The sequence below is a fragment of the Rhinolophus ferrumequinum genome, chromosome X, assembly GCF_004115265.2.
Source record: "Rhinolophus ferrumequinum isolate MPI-CBG mRhiFer1 chromosome X, mRhiFer1_v1.p, whole genome shotgun sequence".
In the NCBI taxonomy this organism is placed as follows: Eukaryota; Metazoa; Chordata; class Mammalia; order Chiroptera; family Rhinolophidae; genus Rhinolophus; species Rhinolophus ferrumequinum.
Genome location: NC_046284.1, coordinates 69,825,703 through 69,848,006, shown reverse-complemented (window position 1 = coordinate 69,848,006; position 22,304 = coordinate 69,825,703).

Genomic DNA, 22,304 nt, shown 5'->3' with positions numbered 1-22,304 from the left:
ATTCTTATATTGCTCTTTCTGATGGAGTCAGAAAGTTCTTGTAGATTTCTTTCATTTCTTTTATGTCTCTAGTCTATTTCTTCTTCCATCTGTGTAATTTCCTTTCCATTCTGTCTTAGATGTCACTGATTCTTTCCTCCATCTGGTCAACTCTACTACCTACGCTGGTTATTTCATTCTTAATTTCTTCTATTGAGGTATTAATCTCCAGAAATTCTGTTTGGTTCTTTTTTAATGTTTCAGTCTCTTTCGTAATATGCTCATGTTGTTCTTTGATTGTGTTTCTGAGTTCATTAAACTGCCTTTCTGTGTTTTCTTGCATCTCGTTGAGTTTTTTCAGAACTGCAATCTTGAATTCTCTGTCATTTAAGTCACATATTTCCACATCTTTACGTTCCTTTTTTGGAGACTTTTCACTTTCTTTCTGAGCTGTCTTGTTGCCTTGGTTATTCATGGCAATTTCTGATTTATTATTTCTCTTTCTAGACAGCTGCAGGAGTGACTTCTGCAACAGGTTGATAGGAAGAGGTCTTTCTTTTGTTTTCCAGTACTTTTTGGTAGAATGTTTTATTTTCTCTCCGACTGCATTCCTTTTTTTCTCTCTCACAGGGTAGTGCTATGTTTTCTCTGCACTGTTCCAGCTTCTCACACAATGGGGGGATTCCCTGGGAGACAGGCTTCTCCTCTGTTAATAGTTCGCCTGGGTCACAGGGCGCAGTGTCCGTGTGGTATGCGGAGAACTTTGAAGTTCCAAAGCTCTTCCTGGACCAGATTTAGAACCCGTATATTTCAGGAGTTCTGTTTACTCCTACAGGGATCCACCCAGATAGGTGGGACCAGGGGCGGAGTGAGTTGTGAGAGGTGGCCCAGAGCAATTGCGGCGACCACCACCACAGCCAGCCTGTCCTGCTTCCACAGCTCCTTCCCCTTTGCCAGAACTAGTTGGGCTGTGAATCTGTGTCTGCAGTCCACAGTTCTCAGAACAGCAAATGTTCTTTTCGTTTTATCTGACACTGCTACTGTTCCGCTTCTAGCACCGGGCGGGTGGGGGCTGGGCGAGCTCTGGGAGGGTAGGGAGGGGGTGGCTAGTATCAGTGCCTAAGGCTTCTGTTCTCTGCTCGGCAGTGAACGCTTAAACCACCGTTGTCAGCCTTCTTCCCTCAGTCTTTTCTCCAAGGTCTCTGCCAGGAGCATTGGGTTCAACCGTATTATGTGCTGCCCCTCAGCCCTGTCGGCCATAAGCGGAGCCCTAGCAGTCCGAGTTCTTCCCTCTTTCACAGCTGGGGTAGCTCCGGGATGCAGCGAGCTCGGAACACTGTGCTAGGTCTGCGTCCCGTGCCCGCGAGGCTGCTTCTCCGCACTTCTCCCTTCCCTCCACCCCCGCTCGCAGGATTCGCCGACCTTTAGGTGAATTCAGTAGTGGGCCTCTTCGTCTTGCCTGTCTGCTGTGCAGGGAGTCCTTTGTGGAGTTATTGTTGTTCGATTAGTTGTAAATTCCAGCGGAGCTTTACAGAGGCTCACCTTACGCCGCCATTTTAATGATGTCCCTTCAATTTATTTTTAAAAAATGTCTTACACTTTTCAGTGTATAGGTCCTTTGTATTCTATGTTTATTCCTAGGTTTTTTATATTTTTTTGTTGCAATTGCGAAAGAAATTATTTTTTTACTTCTTTTTCTTAAATTTCATGGTTAGTATATAGGAATGCAGTGGACTTTTGTACAGTGATTTTGTAGCCGGCAACTTTACTGGATTCATTCATTGTTTCTAATAGCTTTTTGGTGGAGGCTTTAGGATTTTCTGTATAAAGAATTAAGTCATCTTCAAAAAGGTAACCATTTAACTTTTTCATTCCCAATTAGAATGCCTTTTGTTTTTTTCTCTTACCTAATTTCTCTAGCTAGGACTTCCAATAATGTGTTTACTGAAAGTGGTGTTAGAGGGCAACTCTGTATAGTTCCTGAATATAGAGCAAAAACCTTCAGTTTTTTTTTTTTTTTATCATTATTTATGATATTAGCTGAGGGTTTGTCATACATGGCCTTTATTATGTTAAGGTATTTTCCTTCTGTACCCATTCTATTAAGTGTTTTAATCATAAATGGATGTTGTATATTGTCAAATGCATTTCTGCATCTATTAATATAATCATGATTTTTATCTTTTGGTTTGTTTACATGGTGTATCACATTGATTGATTTGTATATGTTGAACCATTCTTGTAGCCCTGGGATGAACCCCACTTGATCATGATGTATAATTTTTTTAATGTATTTAATTTCCTAGAATTTTGTTTAGGTTTTTTCCATCTGTATTCATCAGAGCTAGTGGTCTGTAATTTTCTTTTTTTGTTTTATCCTTACCAGGCTTTGGTATCAGGGTAATATTGGCCTCATAAAATGAGTCAGGAAGTATTGCCTCTTCAATTTTTTGGAGTTGTTTGAAGAGAACAGATGTAAATCCTTTTTCAATGTTTAGTAGAATTCACTAGTGAAGCTATCTGGCCCTGGACTTTTGCTTTTGTGAAGGTTTTAGATGACTGATTCAATTTCCTTACTGTTGGTTGGTCTATTTAGATTTTCCAGTTCTTCATAATTCATTCTAGGAAGGCTATATGTTTCTAAGAACATGTCCATTTCTTCTAGGTTGTTGAATTTGGTAGTATATAGAACTTCATAGTATTCTTGTATGATCCTTTGTATTTCTCGGGTACCCGTGGTAACTTTTCTTTCATTTCTGATTTTGTTTATTTGTGTCTTTTCTCTTTTTATTTTAGTGAGTGTAGCCAACATTTTCTCAATTTTATTAATCTTTTCAAATAGCCAGTTCTTTGTTGCATTAATTTTTTCTGTTGTCTTTTGTTCTTTATTTCATTTAATTCTGCTCAAATTTTTATTTCCTTCCTTCTGCTGGGTTTGGGTTTCATTTGTTCTTCTTTTTATAGTTCTTTAAGGTGTAATGTTAGGTTGTTTATTTATGATTTTTCTTGTTTTTTGAGATAGGCCTGTAATGATATAAATTTCTGTCTTAAAACTGCCTTCGCAGCATCCCAAAAATTTTGGTAGGATATATTCTCATTCTAATTTTTTCTATGTATCTTTCGATCTCTCCTCTAATTTCTTCTTTGACCCAATCGTTCTTTAAAAGTATGTTTTTTTCATCTCCACGTATTTGTGGTTTTCCCCACTTTCTTTTTGCAGTTGATATCCACTTTCAAAGTCTTGTGATCAGAGAATATGCTTGGTATGATTTCAATCTCCCTAAATTTACTGAGGCTATTTTATGTCCCGGCATTCCATCCTTGGAAATGATCCCTGTATGCTAAAAAAGATTGTATAGGCTGGTGTTCTAGGATGAAGTGCTGTATAAATGTCAATTATGCACATATGTTCTAGTGTGTCATTTTTTAAAATTTTTTTTTATTAGGGAATATTGGGGAACAGTGTGTTTCTCCAGCACCCATCAGCTACAAGTTGTTGTCCTTCAATCTAGTTGTGGAGGGTGCAAGCTCAGCTCCAAGTCCAGTCAGGAATCGAACCGGCAACCTTGTTGTTGAGAGCTCGTGCTCTAACCAACTGAGCCATCTGGCCACCCCTCCAGAAGGTCAGCGGCAGCTTGTTGTCTTCAATCTAGTTGTGGAGGGCACAGCTCACTGGCCCGTGTGGGAATCGAACCAGCAACCCTGTTGTTCAGAGCTGGTGCTCCAACCAAGTGTGCCATCCAGCCGCCCGTAGTGTGTCATTTAAGTTTGATAATTCCTTACTGATTTTTCTGTTTGAATGATCTATCCATAGCTGTCAATGACGTATTTAGGTCCCCTACTATAATTGTGTTATGGTCAATTTCTCCATTTAGATCTATAAGTAGTTGCTTTGTATATTTTGATGCTCCCTGATTATATGTATTGATAAGTGTTATGTCTTCTTGTGTATTGTCCCCTTTATCACTATGAAATGTCCATCTTTGTCTCTTATGTTTTTTTAATCATGAAGTCTGTTTTGTCAGATATAAGTAGGGCTATACCCACTTTTCTGTGTATACCATTTGCTTGGAGTATTGTTTTCCACCCTGTCACTTTGTGTGTTTATTTGTCATTGAAGCTGAAATGTGTCTCTTGGAGGTAGCATATGGTTGAGTTTTGTTTTTGATGTGATCTGCTACTGTGTACGTTTTTATAGGTGAGTTCAGTCCATTTACATTTAGAGTGATTATTGATATATGAGGATTTTCTATAGCCATTCTATCTTTCATTTTGTGGTAGTTCAGTGTCTCCATTGTTCTTTGCCTTTTTCTTCCTGTCTGTTATTTTAATGTGGTGGTATTCTATGGTTTTTCCCTCTTTTTCTCCTTTTTTATGTTATATTTCTCAGTTCTGGATTTTTTTTGAGTGGTTAGTGTTAAGTTTATGTAAAAGAAAGTTTCATATGTACAGAAGTCCTTTTTCTTCATCGTGGTTCTTATCTCTATTCCCCTTTGCAGATTCAGACATTTTCTCTCTCCCCTTTTAAATTTTTGTTGTCACAAGTTTTCCTTATGTATGCTGTGAGTTGATTTCTGAGTTACAGTAGCAAGGTATCTTTTTGTTCTCTTTTTGCTTTTTTAAAAATATTTTTATCTTCTTTACCCCTTATGTTATGTTTAAGTATATAGAGCCCTATTTTGTGTTGGGGTTGGCATTTCCTGCTTATGTCTGTCTGTTAGTAATCTTGCTCATGGTTTTGTATTCTTTTGATTTTTGTTTTGTTTTGTTTTAGGTCAAATAGCCTTCTTCAGTATTTCCTGCAATGCAGGTCATGTGTTAGAAAATTCCCTCAGCTTCTGTTTGTCTGGAAAGGTCTTTATTCCTCCTTCATATCTAAAGGATAACTTTGCTTGATATATTATTCTTGGCTGGTATTTTTCTTTTTCAGTAGTTTGAATAGTTGACTCCACTCCCTCCTGGCTTGCAGAATTTCTGCTGAGAAATCAGGTGATTATCTCTTTGGCTTTCCCTTACATGTTACTACCCTTTTTCCTGGCTGCCTTGTGTATCCTGTCTTTGTCGTTGATTTTTGACAGCTTCAATACAATGTGTCTTGGAGAAGGCCTGTTGGGGTTGAGGTAATCAGGTGTCCTATTTGCTTCTTGGATTTGAGGATCCAGTTCTTTCCACAGGTTTGGGGAGTTCTCTTTATTGAATAGACTCTCTGTTCCCTCTCCTCCTGTTCTCCTTTTGGTATACCCATTATTCTTATGTTGCTCTTTCTGATGGAGTCAGAAAGTTCTTGTAGAGTTCTTTCATTTCTTTTAATTCTCAAGTTTCTGTGTTTTTTCCATTTGTGTCATTTTCTAATTTCTATCTTCGATATCACTAATTCTTTCCTCCATCTGGTCAGCTCTATTTGCTATGCTGGCTACTTCATTCTCCATTTCTTTTATTGAGTTTTTCATTCTCAGAATTTCTGTTTGGTTCTTTTTTAAATATTTCAATCTCTTTGGTAAAATATTCATTTTGTTCATTGGGTTTGTTTCTGAGTTCATTAAACACATTATCTGTGTGTTCTTGCATCTTGTCGAGTTTTTTCAGAACTGCAGTCTTGAATTCTCTGTCATTGAAATCACATATTTCCATGTCTTAAGTTCATTTTCTGGAGATGTTTTATTTTCTTTCTGAGCTGCCTTGTTACCTCAGTTATTCATGGCAATTAATTAATTGTTATTTGTCTTCCTGGGCTTCTACATGAATGGGTTCTGCAGCAGGTTGATAGGAAGAGGTCTTTCTTTTGCTTTCCAGTAGGTGTCGTTGGAACCTTTTATTTTCTCTTGTGATGCATGCTTTTATTTTCTCTCAAGCTGTAGCATTTTATTTTCTCTTGTGGCTGTCCAGGCTTTTCAGGCATAGGAAGTTTTCTGGAAAGTCAGCTTCTTCTCTGTGAGCAGGTAGCCTGGGTGTCAGGTTACCGCCCCTGTGGGAGGATGTGGTGCGCAATAGAGTTTTGGACCTCTGAAACCACAGTCCTGCCCCTGCAGCCCACTGCAGAGCCTGTGTCTCAGCGGCCCTGGTTGCCCCTGCAGCTATCTGACTGGAAAGGTGGGGGCAGGGTGCACTGTGAGAGGTGTTTGGTTGTTTGCGGCTCTGAGCAGTGGTGACTTCCAGCCCACAGTTGCCTCACCCCTACAGCTCCTTCTCTGTCCCTGGAATTAGTCATACTGTGCATCTGCTACTGTGGGTTGTCTCTACAGTTTTCAGTGCTGTAGATATTCTGCTCTTTAATCGGACACTACTACACTTCTTATGGAGCCCACTTCTAACACTGGGAAGGTCGTAGCAGGCCTATCTCTGGGAGTGTGTAGGGAGGCTGCCAGGCTCCATGTCTTTTTTTCCTGTTTTCTTCCTGGCAGTGAGGGCTTAAACCAGAGTAGATACCCTTCTGTATTTGGTCTTTGTCCCAAGGTCTCTGCCAGAATCACTGGGTTCAGCCATATTATATGCTGATCCCTCAGGCAGGACTGTGGGCCACGGGGAGTGCACCAGCAGCCTGAATTCTTCCCTCTCCCAAGACTGCAGTGAGCTTCAGACTGGATCCTGCATCCCCTGGCCCATGTCTCTGCACTTCCCCCTTCCCTTCTCCCCAGCTCGCCTGATTTGCCCACATTCTGATGATTCGATGCGCAGATCTCTCAGACATGCTAATGTGTTGCTTAGGTTATCCTTTGTTGAATTATAGCTGTTCAATTTGTTTTAATTTCCAGGGGACTTTTCAAAAAACACTCCTCATGCTGCCATGTTTCTAAAGTCACTCCCTATGCTTTCTTCTAAGCAATTTATTCTTTCAGGTCTTATGTTTAGGTCTTTGATCCATTTTGAGTTTATTTTGGTACACGGTGACAGATAGCAGTCTAGTGTCATTCTTTTGCAGGTGCCTTTGCAATTTTCCCAGTATCATTTATTGAAGATGCTTTCTTTTCTCCATTGTATGTTTTTGGCTCCTTTGTCGAAAATTATCTGCCCTTATATATGTGGGTTTATTTCTGGGTTCTCAATTCTATTCCATTGGTCTGTGTTTCTGTTTTTCTGCCAATACCATGCTGCTTTGATTACTGTCACTTAGTAGTATAAACTGAAGTCAGGGAGTGTGTTACCATATTGCCAAACTTTGCATACTACTGTAATCAGCTGTTCTTTGTTAATATTTGGCTGTGTGTTTTCCCTCTTTCTATACCTTGTCAGTACAGTTTGTACTCTGGTACTGAGTTAATTTTTTTAAGTCATAGGTGTAATCATGTCATTGCTTTTCAATCTAATTGTCAACAAAACAAAGTCAAAATTATTTAGAATAGCTTTTAAGGTCTTCCATAATTGCCAACCTAACTTTCCAAACCTCTTTTGCATATCTGGCTTCCACTCAACCTTTACTAGTGCCAATTTGACAGTGTATGTTTTGTGCTTTGTCACTTCTCCGACTTTCCTCATGCTTTTTGCTTGGTATGCTATTTATATTTTATTTAAACCTATCCAGATATACCTACCAAGTAACCATCTGTCCCTTGCTTTCCGTGCTCACTTACCTGTAGCTTTTTTATGATATTTATTATTTTTAGTAATACATTAGTTTTTTCCAATAACTCTATGTGATAGCAAATTTTTGGCAGATCCATGATTGATTTATCTTGCTATTTATTTACAGCATCAGCATAGTGATTTTCATACTTGTATCTTAAGTCATATGTGCTAGAAGAAGGAAGGATTAGTGGCTCCCTAATGTCTGTATATAATATTTTACATAATACCAATCCTTAATTCCTTGGACTTGCATTCAGTGTAATTGTCTTACTCTTGTAGCCTTTCTTGTTATTAGCCAAAAATACAAGAGAACCAACAGAAAGAGATGAAAAGAGAGAAGTAGCAAAACTATATTATGTTAGCACATTAGGCCTGATTTTATAAAAATGTGTGTAGCAAATTACTTCTAAATTTTATAAACTTATTCTAAAATCCACAAGGAACTCCATTAGAAATATTATAGGACTTATAATGCATAGATGAAAAATTAGAAAATTCACTAATTATACTGGTTAACCTTTCTTCTCCAGAAAAACGTATTTATTTGCTTTAAGTGGTTCTACCTTACGTAGTTCATAATAGCCATATTAAGTAGGTTATTAATTAGGTGATCACAAATATTATTTCATTTTAGGGAGTCAATACAATCAACACATATACTGGCACTTATAATAAAGTTATAATAAAATATTTAGGGTAACAAACTCATAACTTTGAATAGTGGAATCAACATAACTGCAATTTATAACTTTGATAATTACATTTTTGGACTTCTGGATATGCGACATCTTTTGTCTTTGCCTATATTCTAGCATTATTATATAATTGCAAGTATGCCATACATTATCAGTTGCAGAGGTTACTTATACATCTGTCTTAAATTCTTAGGAGTTTAATTATTAAATTCTTCTGAGAAAGATGGGACCCTATAACTATGTCCCAGAAAGCAAGAACATCTATGGCACAATATAGTTGAACAAATTCCGCAGACACATTGAATCAATGCCTGTGACACCAGAGCACCAACACAGCATCTATTAACTCTGACTACTACGTTTTACTTCTCATTTGGATTTGTCTTATTTCTGTTTTGAAAAAAATAAGTCATCTGAGCCTTAAAGAAGTGACATATGGTATATCATACTTACTATTTGCAATTCATTAACTATATCAAAATATAAAGCTGCTTTTAGAAGTAACTAGAATGTAAAATCTTTAGTTTTGTGAATGACAATTATTTCTGTAATTATTAGAACAACCCATCAAAACAAATGTAAATGAAGTTAACTGGAAAAAAGGAAAATTTATGAGTAATATTAAATAAATCATAACTCACATAGCCCATTATCTGTCAGAGCAGGAATATAGCAACAAAAATTGTTTTATGTCACTAAATGTTTTAAACCTATTGTACCCAATAATACACTAATTATTTAACTCAATAAAATGCTAGTAAGTAGTCAAATTATAATAGAGCAGAATTGTCTTAGATACATTATTATTTAAAGATAATTTGGTACTTCATAATAATAATAATATGTACATATTAAATGCTTTGTTATTTACCAAACATTGTGTTAATCAATTATATTAATTACTCATACACTCTTCACATCAACTTTTTTATCCCCATTTTATAGAAAAGGAAACAGAGGAATAAAGAGGGTAAGGGACTTGCCCAAGTTCATACAATAATAAGTAGTAGAGCCCGGACTCAAACCCCAGTCAATCTAATTTGAAAGCCTATGCTCTTAATAATAACCCTGTGGTTGATTCCTAGATTATCAATGAACTTGGATGGAGCTGGGAGATAATCCAAGGCAAAACTGTACTGTGAATTTTTTATCAATTCTTCTTACTCTAATCTAATGGATTTCTTACATTTTAAATTTTCTGTCAGGATGCTTCTCTTTAATTTGTAGAGAATAAATATGTTTTACATTAAACAAATATCTATTTCAATTTATAAACTTGCACTTCACTATTTCAAATACCGTAAAAAGCACTCCAGTTATTAGAATAAATTTTGCTCAGAGATCACTTGGCACCTATTATAAATTCATTTTTTTCTGGAGTGTCCTTTCTTATATATTTTGTAAGAGTGTAACATGATTCACTAACAATGAAGGGTTGAAAAAATTGTATCATTGATGGAAACCTGACAATTATTAGTTTAAAGGGTTATGTTTGCTTAATAAAAACCATACTCATGTTATATAGGACTTGGAATTCAAGCATATTGCCATATGTAACTATTAATAGATAACTAGAAAAAGTTGAGAAAACAAAAATTTATGGATGTATACGAATAAGAAAAAATACCATATTTTGCCATGTATGATGTGCACTTTTTGCCAAAATTTGTGAGGGAAAAATAAAGATGGATGCACATTATACATGGGTAGTACTAATTCCGTATCTATATAGATGTTTTTAATTCTTTTATTTATGCTTATGAGTTAGAAGTGTAACTCTAGAAATCAGTAACAATATCCGTATGCAAAATAATACCCTGGAATATGATATTCATTTTTGTTGAACTTACCATGAACTTGCAATGATGAAGAGTTCTTTGGCCTTCTATGATGCATAAATATTGTAAATTTGTTACCAGTACATAAAATTTCTTGTACTTTGTATCTGTTCTTGTGTTTTGTAATTATTTGTTACATAAAATTTCTTGTACCATAGTAAGTTAAAAAACAAATGCTAAAATTCCTTTATAACACAAAAAACAAGTACCTAAATGTAAACAAATAAAAATTTGAATTAAAAAATTAAAATGAAATATTTTTGTTTCCTGAAAGTTTGGGCCAAAAACGTGGGTGCACATTATACACGGCAGCACATTATACATGGCAAAATATGGTAATATCAAGAGAAAGTAATTATCTTATAATAATGTTTAGTCTTCTTTGGAGTGTAACTAAAAATAATTCCTTACATTTTTAGATCTGTGATAATTTTTACTTGTATTATCCTCACCCTTTACTTTTTTCTTCAATCTATTGGGGTGACAATTGTTAGTAAAATTACATAGATTTCAGGTGTGCAATTCTGTATCACATCATCTATAAATTACATTGTGTGTAATTTATATTACACACTGACTCTGGGTGTAATATAGAGTCAGTTCTCCTTCCATCACCATATATTTGATCCCCCTTACCCTCATCTCCCATCCCCCAACCCCCTTACCCTCTGATAACCACTAAATTACGTTCCCCAGATTAATTTTCAAACCCCGCCTCACCCTTTACTTTTTGTCTTGACTTTCAAAATAATGAAGACTGATGACAGAGAATTGTGATAGAAAAGCCATTACTATGATATTAGGAGTCAAAGAGGTTCTGAGTATTTCCCCTTTTTAAATCAATGTTTAGAAGCATATGAAACTTATTTGCTATCTGTCTCCTATAGGAGGTTGAAGTTTCAGTATATCTCATGTTGGTTTGCCATACAAGTCATTACCTTTCTCTTTATTATCCATCAATTATTTACGTTTTTGTCTTTACCAGTTTTCTTAGTTAGTGTTTTGTATTAAAGAGTATCTATTTGAGCCTCACAGTTATCTGCTGAGACAGGAGATTTAAAAAGTTTTTTTATAATCAGTCCTACAATATTTAAAACTCATGGAGTATTTTTTCTTATACCTAGATGACATGTTACAGTATAAGGCTATTATTTTTGTTCAGGTTTCATTGAAGGTGGAATAAACCTCTTTACATAAATAGAATTCATTTTGATCACTCTTCAACTTTCTATTCTCCTGTGCTTGGACTCCTTTTTTTGCCTAAAAGACATGCTTGTTATGTATGTTCCACTTTGAGGTTAACATTAAAGTATTAACAACAATTCTGATGTCTTATGACAGTCCTTTTGGTTGAAATGAACAGAATGCCACTCATATTAGCTTGAGAAATAAAAAGGGGGTAGTAAGAATTTAAGTAAATGATCTTGATTATGTTAGAGAATCAAGGGGAGAAGGTAGAATTAATATTTAGGAGGAACTGGAATCAGGAACCCAGGTAGAAAATGTTGCTATCTGTTTCTCTAGAGCAGGGGTGTCCAAACTGCGGCCCACGGGCCAACTGCGGCCCGCAATCCATTTTTAATTGGCCCGCAGCAAATTCCAAAAATATATTTATTTTACTTAAATAAACCAGGTGAGGCAATACGGACTTCACCTTGAGTGAGTGGCCCGGCTGTTTGTGTATTTTACCACATATGGCCCTTGGTGAAAAACGTTGAAAAAAGTTTGGACACCCCTGCTCTAGAGGCATAGGATCTCTTATTTCTACTCCCTTTATGTATGGCTGTTTTATTCTTCATACTCTCTGAAAATGGGCTTTTTACTACTTCTCTAGGCAAATGACAGACATTGGGTTTCCACAGTGCCAGACATCACCTGTCCTCATTTCAAATAACCAGAGAAAACTGTTCTGTGGCAATCGTGTGGTTACTAATTTGTGCTTTCTAATCCCCTCACCTCCCTCATCCCCACCCTCCTCCGATCTATCAACCCTCAGTTTTTTCTCTATATCTCTGAGATTGTTTCGGATTAGTTTGCTCATTTACTCTATTTAGATTCCACATATATGTGAGATCATATGGTATTTGTCTTTCTCCATTTGACTTATCTCACTTAGCATAATGTTCTATAGGTCCATCCATATCGTTGCAAATGGTAAGATTTCATTCTTCTTTATGGCCGAGTAATATTCCATTGTATAAATGTACCACAATTTCTTAATCCAGTCATCTACCGGTGGGCATTTCAGATGTCAGAGGGGTAGTAGATTGGGGGAGGGAGGGTTATCACTTTGTGAGGGGTATAAAGGTCTAACTATTACATTGTTTTCTGCACATGAAACTAATTAAAAAAAAAAAAAAACTTCCCTCAAGGTACATAAGTAAAGGAAGAAAAATAATGGACACATCTTTTATATACTTAGGTAAAATTTGATTTGCAATTATCCCAGTCTTCCCATTTCTATTGAAATAGAATGGCTTTCATCAAATAAATAAACAAGGGATGCTTTACACACACACACACGCACGCACGCACACACACACACACACACACACACACAAACTGTTCTGAATTCTAACTCTAAGTCCCCAGGAAAGTGAATCTGATTGCTCCAATTTAGGTCAAATGCCAGTTACCTAAAAGCAAGGAACTGAGTAACATATCACAACAGCATTTGAGAATGGCCATTAGCTCATGGAAAAGTAGAGGCCAGTAAGACACCTCACAATTGTCTGGCATGTCTGCCCTTATATTTAAATATATGTTCTGAAGTTGTAGTTCGGGGAAAATTCTCACTATGACTTTCCCTTAAGCACAGATGCAGCTAATGAAATGACACCCTCCCCTCAATCAAAATGCCTTGGTGTGCTGTGTTTCATGTTAAATGCAACTGATAAGTTATAACTTTGTTTGTATTTTGCTTTACAGCCAATAACTATTACTAGTTCATCAAGTGAACCTGCATTTCCCCTTCAAGATATGTCCTTTCCAAATAAAACAGTACCTGGCAAATTTGAATATTTTTCTCCAGAAAGGCTCAACACTCCAAGGTAAGCCTTACTGGCAATCAGGTATACATACATAAAATATTAACTTGGAGTAGAATATAGAAATAGTTTACTTTTATTTTTCACTATATTTTAAAATGATATTAATTCCCAAAATAATGATTCATTGATTGGATAGGGACAAGAAAATAGTACATTGCAAGGAAGCAGCCTAGCCAGGCAATTACTTTCAGGTGTGTTCGAAAACAGTTACTATCAGGGTAAATGCAAGTGAGTGTAAAATATGCCTACACTGACAGTCTTCCAATTTGTTCATAAGAAGGTTAGTGGTGTCTCTTACTTTCTACAACCTGATAGAAATATGTACTCTATGATACTTTACTACAGAGGCTTTTTTAACATAGAAATGATGTATTTGCTGACATTTGATGAATGTTTTGAAAGTATTCATTTTTGTCTTTTCTTTAAGTAATGAAGGAACAGTTATGATGCCACATAATGAAGGAAACAAATCTGAAAGAGAAGTTTCTGATACAAAAGGTTATGAAACTTCAGCTGATTCTTTGGACTATAAAAGTCTTCAAGACATACTCAAAATTGAAAGTGACACCTCCCTGCTGGATTCTGGCTCTGAAAAATGTGTGATTGATTCTGACTCTGATAGAGGCATTAGTTTGGACTCTGACTTAGAACAGCACTCTAAAGACTCTGACTCAGTAATATGGGAAATAGACTCAGAAAAATGTCCCATGGACTCAGACTCTGTGAAACACCTGCTAGAAGCAGAAAAATACCAAATGGCTTCAGATTCTGTGAATAACCTGTTAGAGTCAGAGCAACACCTAGTGGGAGTTGAACAATGCCAGGTAGACTTTCACTCTCCGAAACACTGGATGGACTCAGATTCAGAAAAATGCTTGGCAGACTCTGAAGAATATGTGATGGACTCTGACAATGGAACACCTATTGTAAACTCAGACTCAGAAAAATGTCCCATGGCTTCTGCATCTGTGAAACACCTGCTAAAGGCAGAAAAATGTCAAATTGCCTCAGATTCCATAAAACGCCTGATGGAATCTGAAGAAAGATTGATGGAGACTGAACAACACTGGATGCTCTCTGCTTCTGAGATATATGTGACAGACTCAGACATGGAAAGGAATAAAATGGGCTCAGCTTCTGCATCTGGGGTACATCTGATGGAAAAAGAAAAACACCAGGAGGGACGTGGAACTAAGAGATATACAATGGACTCTGACTCCGAACCACATGGGGTGGACTCAGACTCAGAAAGACATGAGCTAGCGTCAGCAGCTGTGAAATGTCTCATGGATAATAAAACATTCCAGTTGAGCACTGACACTGAGGGGTGCTGGGTTGATTCTTGGTCTGAAAGATGCACAATGGACTTAGATTCTGAAAGCCGAGGGATGGCCTCTGATTCTGGGAAACACATGATGAAGGCTGAAAGTTGCCAAAGTGCCTCTGACTTGGAAAGATTTTGGATGGGCACCAGCTTTGAATCTGAAAGATGCTGGACTGACTCTGAAAGACAACAGTTATACTTTAACTATGTTAGATGCTGGGATAGCTCTAGATTTCAGTATAGGTCTGCAAGACTTCAGGGTAGCTCTGGAAAATGTCAGGTTGACCTTCAAAAACATAGGGATAACTTTGAAAGACATAAAATAAACTCTGATTCAAAAACATATCGAGCAAATTATGAAAATGAAAGATATCAAAATAAATTTCATAGTGAAAGACACATGATGGAGATGGAGAGGGAACAGTGTCTGATACAGTTTGAAACTGAGAGACTTCAAAAGGATGAAGAACGGGAAAAATATGTCATAGAGGCTGACAGTGAAAAAGAGCACAGGATTGTATCAGACAATGCAAGACACCATCTTGACTCAGAAAGTGAAGCACTACGGCTTGGTGCTCGCAAAAAGGGTAATCGTCCACAGGGTAAGCTTAAATGTGTGTGGCTTTTGAGAGCAGCTTGTTTACAAGTTTAATTAGTAACATGATGACACTTCCAAAATGGCAGTAGCGTTAACAGATTTGGGCCTGAGATCATTTCATCAGAAACGTAGAGAAAAGACATCTTAATCCCAGATGTCCGATTCACTTTTTAAAATTAGGCAAATCGTCTCTCTTTAGTTATCTCTTTTATCTCCTTATCTTTAAAGAAGTAAAATTAAAGAATTATGAACAAACATAGTTTTTCTAGCCTGGGAAAGAGCATGTTGAATTTATCTACTATCATTTTGGAATGGGTGAATAGAAATTGTTCATAAACTTGTCTCATTATTAGTTACCATGAAAAGAAGTATCCAAGCCTAAGTATATAAACATTTAACTTATCTTGTGTCTATCCTAGTTATTATAAAAGCTCCATAATTTTCAATAAATAGTTGGCATTTACCTTGTTAGTTATATTTACTTTATCACACTAAATAATACAATTATCCATTTCCTAAGCCATTTTAAAGGTGTGCTTATTATGATAAAGGAACTACATATTATCATCTCATGGACAGTGTTTTTCTTCATGTTAGTCATTTTCCCCAGAATCTTTTCTGCTACAACTCAAAGCAGAAAAATAAAAATAAGAATTGTCCCCAAACATTGCTAAGAAACCTTCCCTTTGAAATTACAACAAGAAGTTCTATACCTCCGTAGACTCCAGTGACTTTTCAAAAACAGAGCATTTGAAATACTATATATTTAATGTATGATCAGTGTTTTTCTATTTTAATATGCTGTCTCTGCATATCTTGAAATTTATTCTATATAATGCTGACTTTTCCTTGTCATATGCTTTTTAAGTCGGGTGGACTATTGAATTTAATAAAAATAAAGTATACTATATATTTTTTGCAATTACAAACACCAAGTATTATCCAGAGGTTTCCCTGGTTGTCAGACAGGTACATTTAGCCTCAAGCCATTAACTCAGTTGGAAAAACTGTGATTTTTTATTGAAAAATCAGAGGAAAATAGTCATATGATTCTTTTTATTCCCTGAGAAAAACTATTTGATTTCTAATTAGAAATGCAATTCTATTGGAAAGGTTTAAGTAATGTGAGAAATTAATTTCTGAGATCCTCTTATAAAGCAGCATATTGGTGGGGTGGTGGTAAAGGTATGTTACGTTTTATGAAGAGAGGGGAAAAACTGAAAACGATGTTTTCAATGGATTTGAACTTAGTAACACTGAGTTAATTCTCCCCTAATCCAATATCATTCTGTTATAACAAGGTAATATTAGCAATCCTGTAAGAGTTACATTAATCAGCATGGAGATTCATATTCTCATCCAGCTTCGTTTTTTAATATTTTGCAACGTCATCTAATAAAAGTCCAGTGAAATAGCATAACTAACTTCTCAGGGACTCAACTGTAATGGTATTGATATACTTTGTAAAATTTTGTCAAACAAATGCTTACTATATGCTCAGCATATATTATAATAAATACATAAAAGTATAATACCTTAAATATATATAGCACCTTTCAACCTCTCAAAGTCCATTAATGTAAAAATAATAGCATCTGATATTGATTGAGTGTCAAGCACTGCTACACAAATTACATGCATTATTACATCTAATCCCATTCACTGTTGTTATCCTCCTCTACTAATAATAGCTAAGCTCTACATAGCACTGCCAGGAACCATTCTAAGCGTTTTATGTATACTAATTTGTTAGCACCAATTCATTAGTAGTAATTAATTAATATTAATTTACTAGTTTTAGTTTACTATTTTTACATATATGATGAATTCATTAAAACCTCACAACAAACTTAGGAGGTAGGTAGGCACTATTATCATCTCTATTTTACCAATGAATAAACTGAGGCACAAAGAAATTATATAATAAACCAAGGTAACAATAAATGAGAGTTAGATGTGAACCTGTGCTCCAAAGTCTGTGCTGTTAAACAGTACATACTATCTCTCAACTCTAAGAGACATGTACTGTCCCAATTTTACAGTGGGACAATGGGGCTAAAATCTTCAAATGACTTGTCCTGCAATTTGATCCTAGGTTTATCTGACTCCAGAGCCTGAGTTCTTAATCAAGTTTAATTATGTTAGTTATATCTCAACACTAGTTTAACTCATGATCTAATTTAGAAAGAACTACTACATTATAGCATTATTGTACCTGCTGCAAAAATGAGGAAACTGAGACTCTCTCAGAATATTTCACTAAAGACCACATAGATAATTAATGGCTAAACTAAAACATAGAAACAACTAGTCTAGTGTTATCGTAACTACATCTGTGACTTCATGAAATTTATAATCTAATTGAGAAAATACTATTATTCCACATGAAACTAATCAATTAACTATATTTTCTCTAGGTTTAATTTTTTTATAAAATGCTTTGATATATTTTAAATACTTGTAATTAGACTATAATTATCTAATTCATAGATTACTATTAATATAAAATACACATTGGTGTATGGTCAATACACAGGTGGATGCCCTTACAAGCATAAAACCAAAATTTTGCCAGCTGCTTTCATCCATCTTCAGCTGTTGTATATCGAACATATAAACTGATAGGCTAAATGTAATTTTTTAAATCCTAGAAATAAAACCAAAGGCTGTGAGTATAAAAAAAGGGCTCTTTGTGCTACTTATCTCATGCTTATTCCCAAATGAGCAATAGACTCCCTTTAGAGTCAGTTTACAGTGTGTCTGTCCCTTCTCCATACCATCTTATAATAAAGAGATGGGAAGAAAAGCAGCTTTGCTGCATTTCCCAGGACAGAATGCTCCTGTGCCTACGGACCCTAAATAATAATAGTGTTGTTGTTTTTTTTTTAATTAAATGAACAGTTGTTTGCAAAACACCTTAATTTTTATTTTATCCTTTTTACAAAACCCCATTCCTGAGATCAGTCCATAGCTCATTGATAATATTGACTCATTTATCAACTTCTATCCTTATAAGTCATAATGATATTTAGAATTTATGTTGCACTTTAAAATTTTTACACCAAGTAAAATCTTTTGGGGATCTTGCACTGCAATGTCCCTTCTGTGTGACATGAACACATATCCATATCCCCTCTGACCTATAATCCACCATAGCCTATTGTTAGCCTTTTTTCTCACTTTTAAGAAATTGTAAAATAAACATAGCATAAAATTTACTATCTTAACTATTTTAAGTGTACAGTTCAGTAGTGTTAAGTTCACACTATTGTGCAATCTCCAGAACTTTTTTCATCTTACAAAATAAAATTCTATACCCATTAAACAATAACTCCCTATTCCTTACTTCCCTCAGTCCCTGTCAATGACCATTCTACTTTCTGTCTCTGATTTTGACTACTATAAGTATCTCGTATAAGTATCTCATATACAGTATTTGTCTTTTTATGCCTGGCTTTTTCTTCAATTACTGTAATGTCCTTGAGGTTTGTCCATTTTGTTGTATGTGTCAGAATTTTTTTTAAACCTTAATATCCTATTGTTTGAATATACCGCAATTTGTTTATCCATTTATCCGTTGATTGACATTGAGTAGCTTCTACCTTTTAGCTATTGTGAATACTGCTGCTATGAACAAGAGTATATAAATATCTCTTTAAGATTCTGCTTTCAATTCTTTTGGATATATTCTCAGAAGTAGAAATATTGGATCATATGGTAATTTTTAAAAATTTTTTTGAGAAACCATCATAATGTTTTTTATAATGGCTGTGTCATTTTACATTCCCACCGTGTACAAGGGTTCGAATTTCTCTACATCTTCAACAAAACTTGTTCTCTTTTGTGGTTTTAATAGTAGTCATCCTAATGGGTGCTTGTCAGCCAATTTTATACCAAACATTCCATGCATTAGGACCAGAACTGGCTGTAATTTTTTTTAGAAAGAGTTAACTGAGAATCTGCTGAATTATCATGTAGAGTAAATATATTACCAGTATATGGTGGAATATTTTTAACTTAGTTTTCAATATTGCTTTAATAAACTTCATGAATATTGGGAAGAGTATCATCATTATTAATAGATGTATTTGAAGAATAATAGTATCAGAAACATTTTTCCACTGTAGAATCATATAATATAAATTTTCCTTTCTACAATTTATTTTATTAGGGATTAGAAAATAATTGAGTTTATTTAATATCTTCATAGGTTTTTGGAGACCTATTTTCCTGTCACCTCCACTTGGCCAAGGAAAAAGTACTGAAGAAAACTGCCCTGTACAACAGACTGGTAACAGAGGTGAGTATATTGACTAGAAATTGCCTACAAATTTTACATATTCTCTGTCAATATTTGGAAAACTTTAAGCAATGACTTGTGGTATGAGGCCAATATCCCGGTACAATGATTCTCTGGAAGGATTCACTGGAATCAATCAGCATACAGTAGTATTCCTGGCTATGATTTTACTATAGTGAAAGAATACAAAATAAAGTTAAATCAGTAAAGGAAAAAGGCACATGGATAGAAGTCTAGTGGAAACTAGGTAGAATGTTCAAGAATCTTCTCCGGGGAGAATCACACAAGAATCATTTGTTTCATCCACCAACAAAGTATAATATAATGACATGTATGACATGTTGTCTACCCAGGAAGCTCATTAGATTCTAAGTGCCAGAGTGTTTTTATTTAAACAGCTTTATTAAGATATAATTCACCCATTAAACTACATAATTCAATGGTTTTAAGTATATTCACAGATATGTGGAACTATCACAATGGTCAATTTTGGAACATTTTTATCACCATAAAATGTAACCCTGTACCCTGTAGTTATTACCTGCCTACCCTTCCCATTTTCCCTAACCCTAAGAAACCACAAATCTACTTTCTGTCTCTATAGATTTCCCTATCCTGGACATTTCATATAAATGGAATCATATAATCCATGGCCTTTTGTTACTGCTTTCATCCAATTAGCATAATGCTTTCAATGTTAATCCATAGTAGCATATATCATCAGTACTTTATTCTTTTTATGACCAAAAAGTTTTCATTGTATGGATACAAGTTCAGATAATTAAGTTCGTGAACTCATCCTAGAAAAAGAGCTACATACATACCTCATTGCTGAATATCACTACACTCACCTTCGAAGTACTCCCCTTGGGAAGCTATGCACTGACCCCAGCACCTAGTCCACACTTCAAAGCAATTTTGGAACTCTTTCTCTGGAATGGCCATCAGAGCTGTCATCGTATTCCCCTTGATGACCTGAATGTCATCAAAATGTGTTCCTTTCAATATTTCCTTTATATTCAGGTAAAGAAAGAAGTCATGGGGGCCAGATCAGGTGAGTAGGGAGGGTGTTCCAATACAGTTCTTTGTTTACTAGCTAAAAACACCCTCACAGACAATGCCGTGTGAGGTGGTACATTGTCGTGATGAAAGAGCCAGGAATTGTTGGTGAAAAGTTCAGGTCGTCTAACTTTTTCATGCAGCCTTATCAGCACTTCCAAATAGTAAATTTGGTTAACTGTTTGTCCAGTTGATACAAATTCATAAGGAATAATCCCTCTGATATCAAAAAAAAAGTTAGCAACATCATTGCAACAAGTTTGCAAACTTGTTAGGGTGTTGTGAAATATTATTTTCTGCATGTATTGATATGATAATGTGATTTTTGTTTATTCTATTGATATGACATGTTATATTGTTTTTGCATGTTAAAATTAATTTTGCATTCCGGGGATAAATTCCAGTTGGTCCTGATGTATAATCCTCTAAATATCCTGCTGAATTCTGTTCTCTGATATTTTCTTGAGGTTTTTTACATCTATATTATTGAGATATTGGTCAGACTTGTTTCGCTTAGCATAATAATCTCAAAATCCATCCATGTTATCGCAAATGGAGCTATTTCACCTTTTCTTATGGCCGAGTGGTATATATGTACCACATCTTGTATATATGTACCACATCTTTATCCAGTCATCTGTCAAAGGGCACTTTGGTTGTTTCCATATCTTGGCCACTGTAAATAAAGCTACAGTGAACATCAGAGCACCTATATCTATACAGATAAATGTTTTCAGATTTTTGGGGTAGATACCTAGGAGTGGGATTGCTGGATCATATGGTAATTCTATTTGTAATTTTTTGAGGAACCTCCACACTGCCTTCCATAGCGGCTGCACCAGTCTGCATTCCCACCAACAGTGCATGAGGGTTCCTTTTTCTCCACAGCCACTCTAACACTTATTATTTGTCTTGTTGATGATAGCTATTCTAACTTCTGTGAGGTGTTTCTCGTTGTGGTTTTTATTTGCATTTCTCTGATGATTAGTGATGTTGAGCATCTGACTTCACTGATATGTGGGGCATAAAACTGAAAGCAACAAAGGAACAAGACAAACAAAGTAACAAAAAATCATAGACACAGACAATAGTTTAGTGGTTACCAGAGGGTAAGGGGGAAAGGGGATAGTAGAAGAAGGTAAAGGGGGTCAAATATATGATGATGGAAGGAAAATTGACTCTGGGTGGCGAACACACAATGTGATATATAGATGATGTATTACAGAATTGTACACTTGAAACCTATGTAATTTTACTAACCATTGTCACCCCAATAAAGTTTAATATAAAAAAGAGATATTGGTCTTTAATTTTATTTATTGTGATGTCTTTATCTCACTTGTTATTAGGGTAATTCTGGCTTCACAAGATTTGGTAGAAAATGCTCCTTCCTCTTCTATTTCATGGAAGAGTTTGAGAAGGATTGGTATTCATTCTTCTTTAAATGTGGGTAGAATTCACCAGTGATATCATCTGGTCCTGTGCTTTTCTTTATTAGGAGGTTTTCAAAAAAATTTTATTAGATTTATTGGGTTGACATTGGTTAATAAAACTACGTATGTTTCAAGTGTACAATTCTATAATACATCATCTATATGTGGCTTTGTGTGTTCACCACCCAGAGTCAGTTCTCCTTCCATCACCATATATTTGATCCCCCTTACCCTCTGGTAACCACTAAACTATTGTCTGTGTGTATGAATTTTTGTTTCTCATTTGTTTGTCTTGTTCTCTTGTTGTTTTTGGTTCATATACCAATATGGTTCTCTGCTTTTTCTGTCTGACTTATTTCGCTTAGCATTATAATCTGAAGATCCATCCATGTTGTCACAAATGGTCCTATTTCATCTTTTTTTTTACCGCCGAATAGTATTCCATTGTGTATATATACCACAACT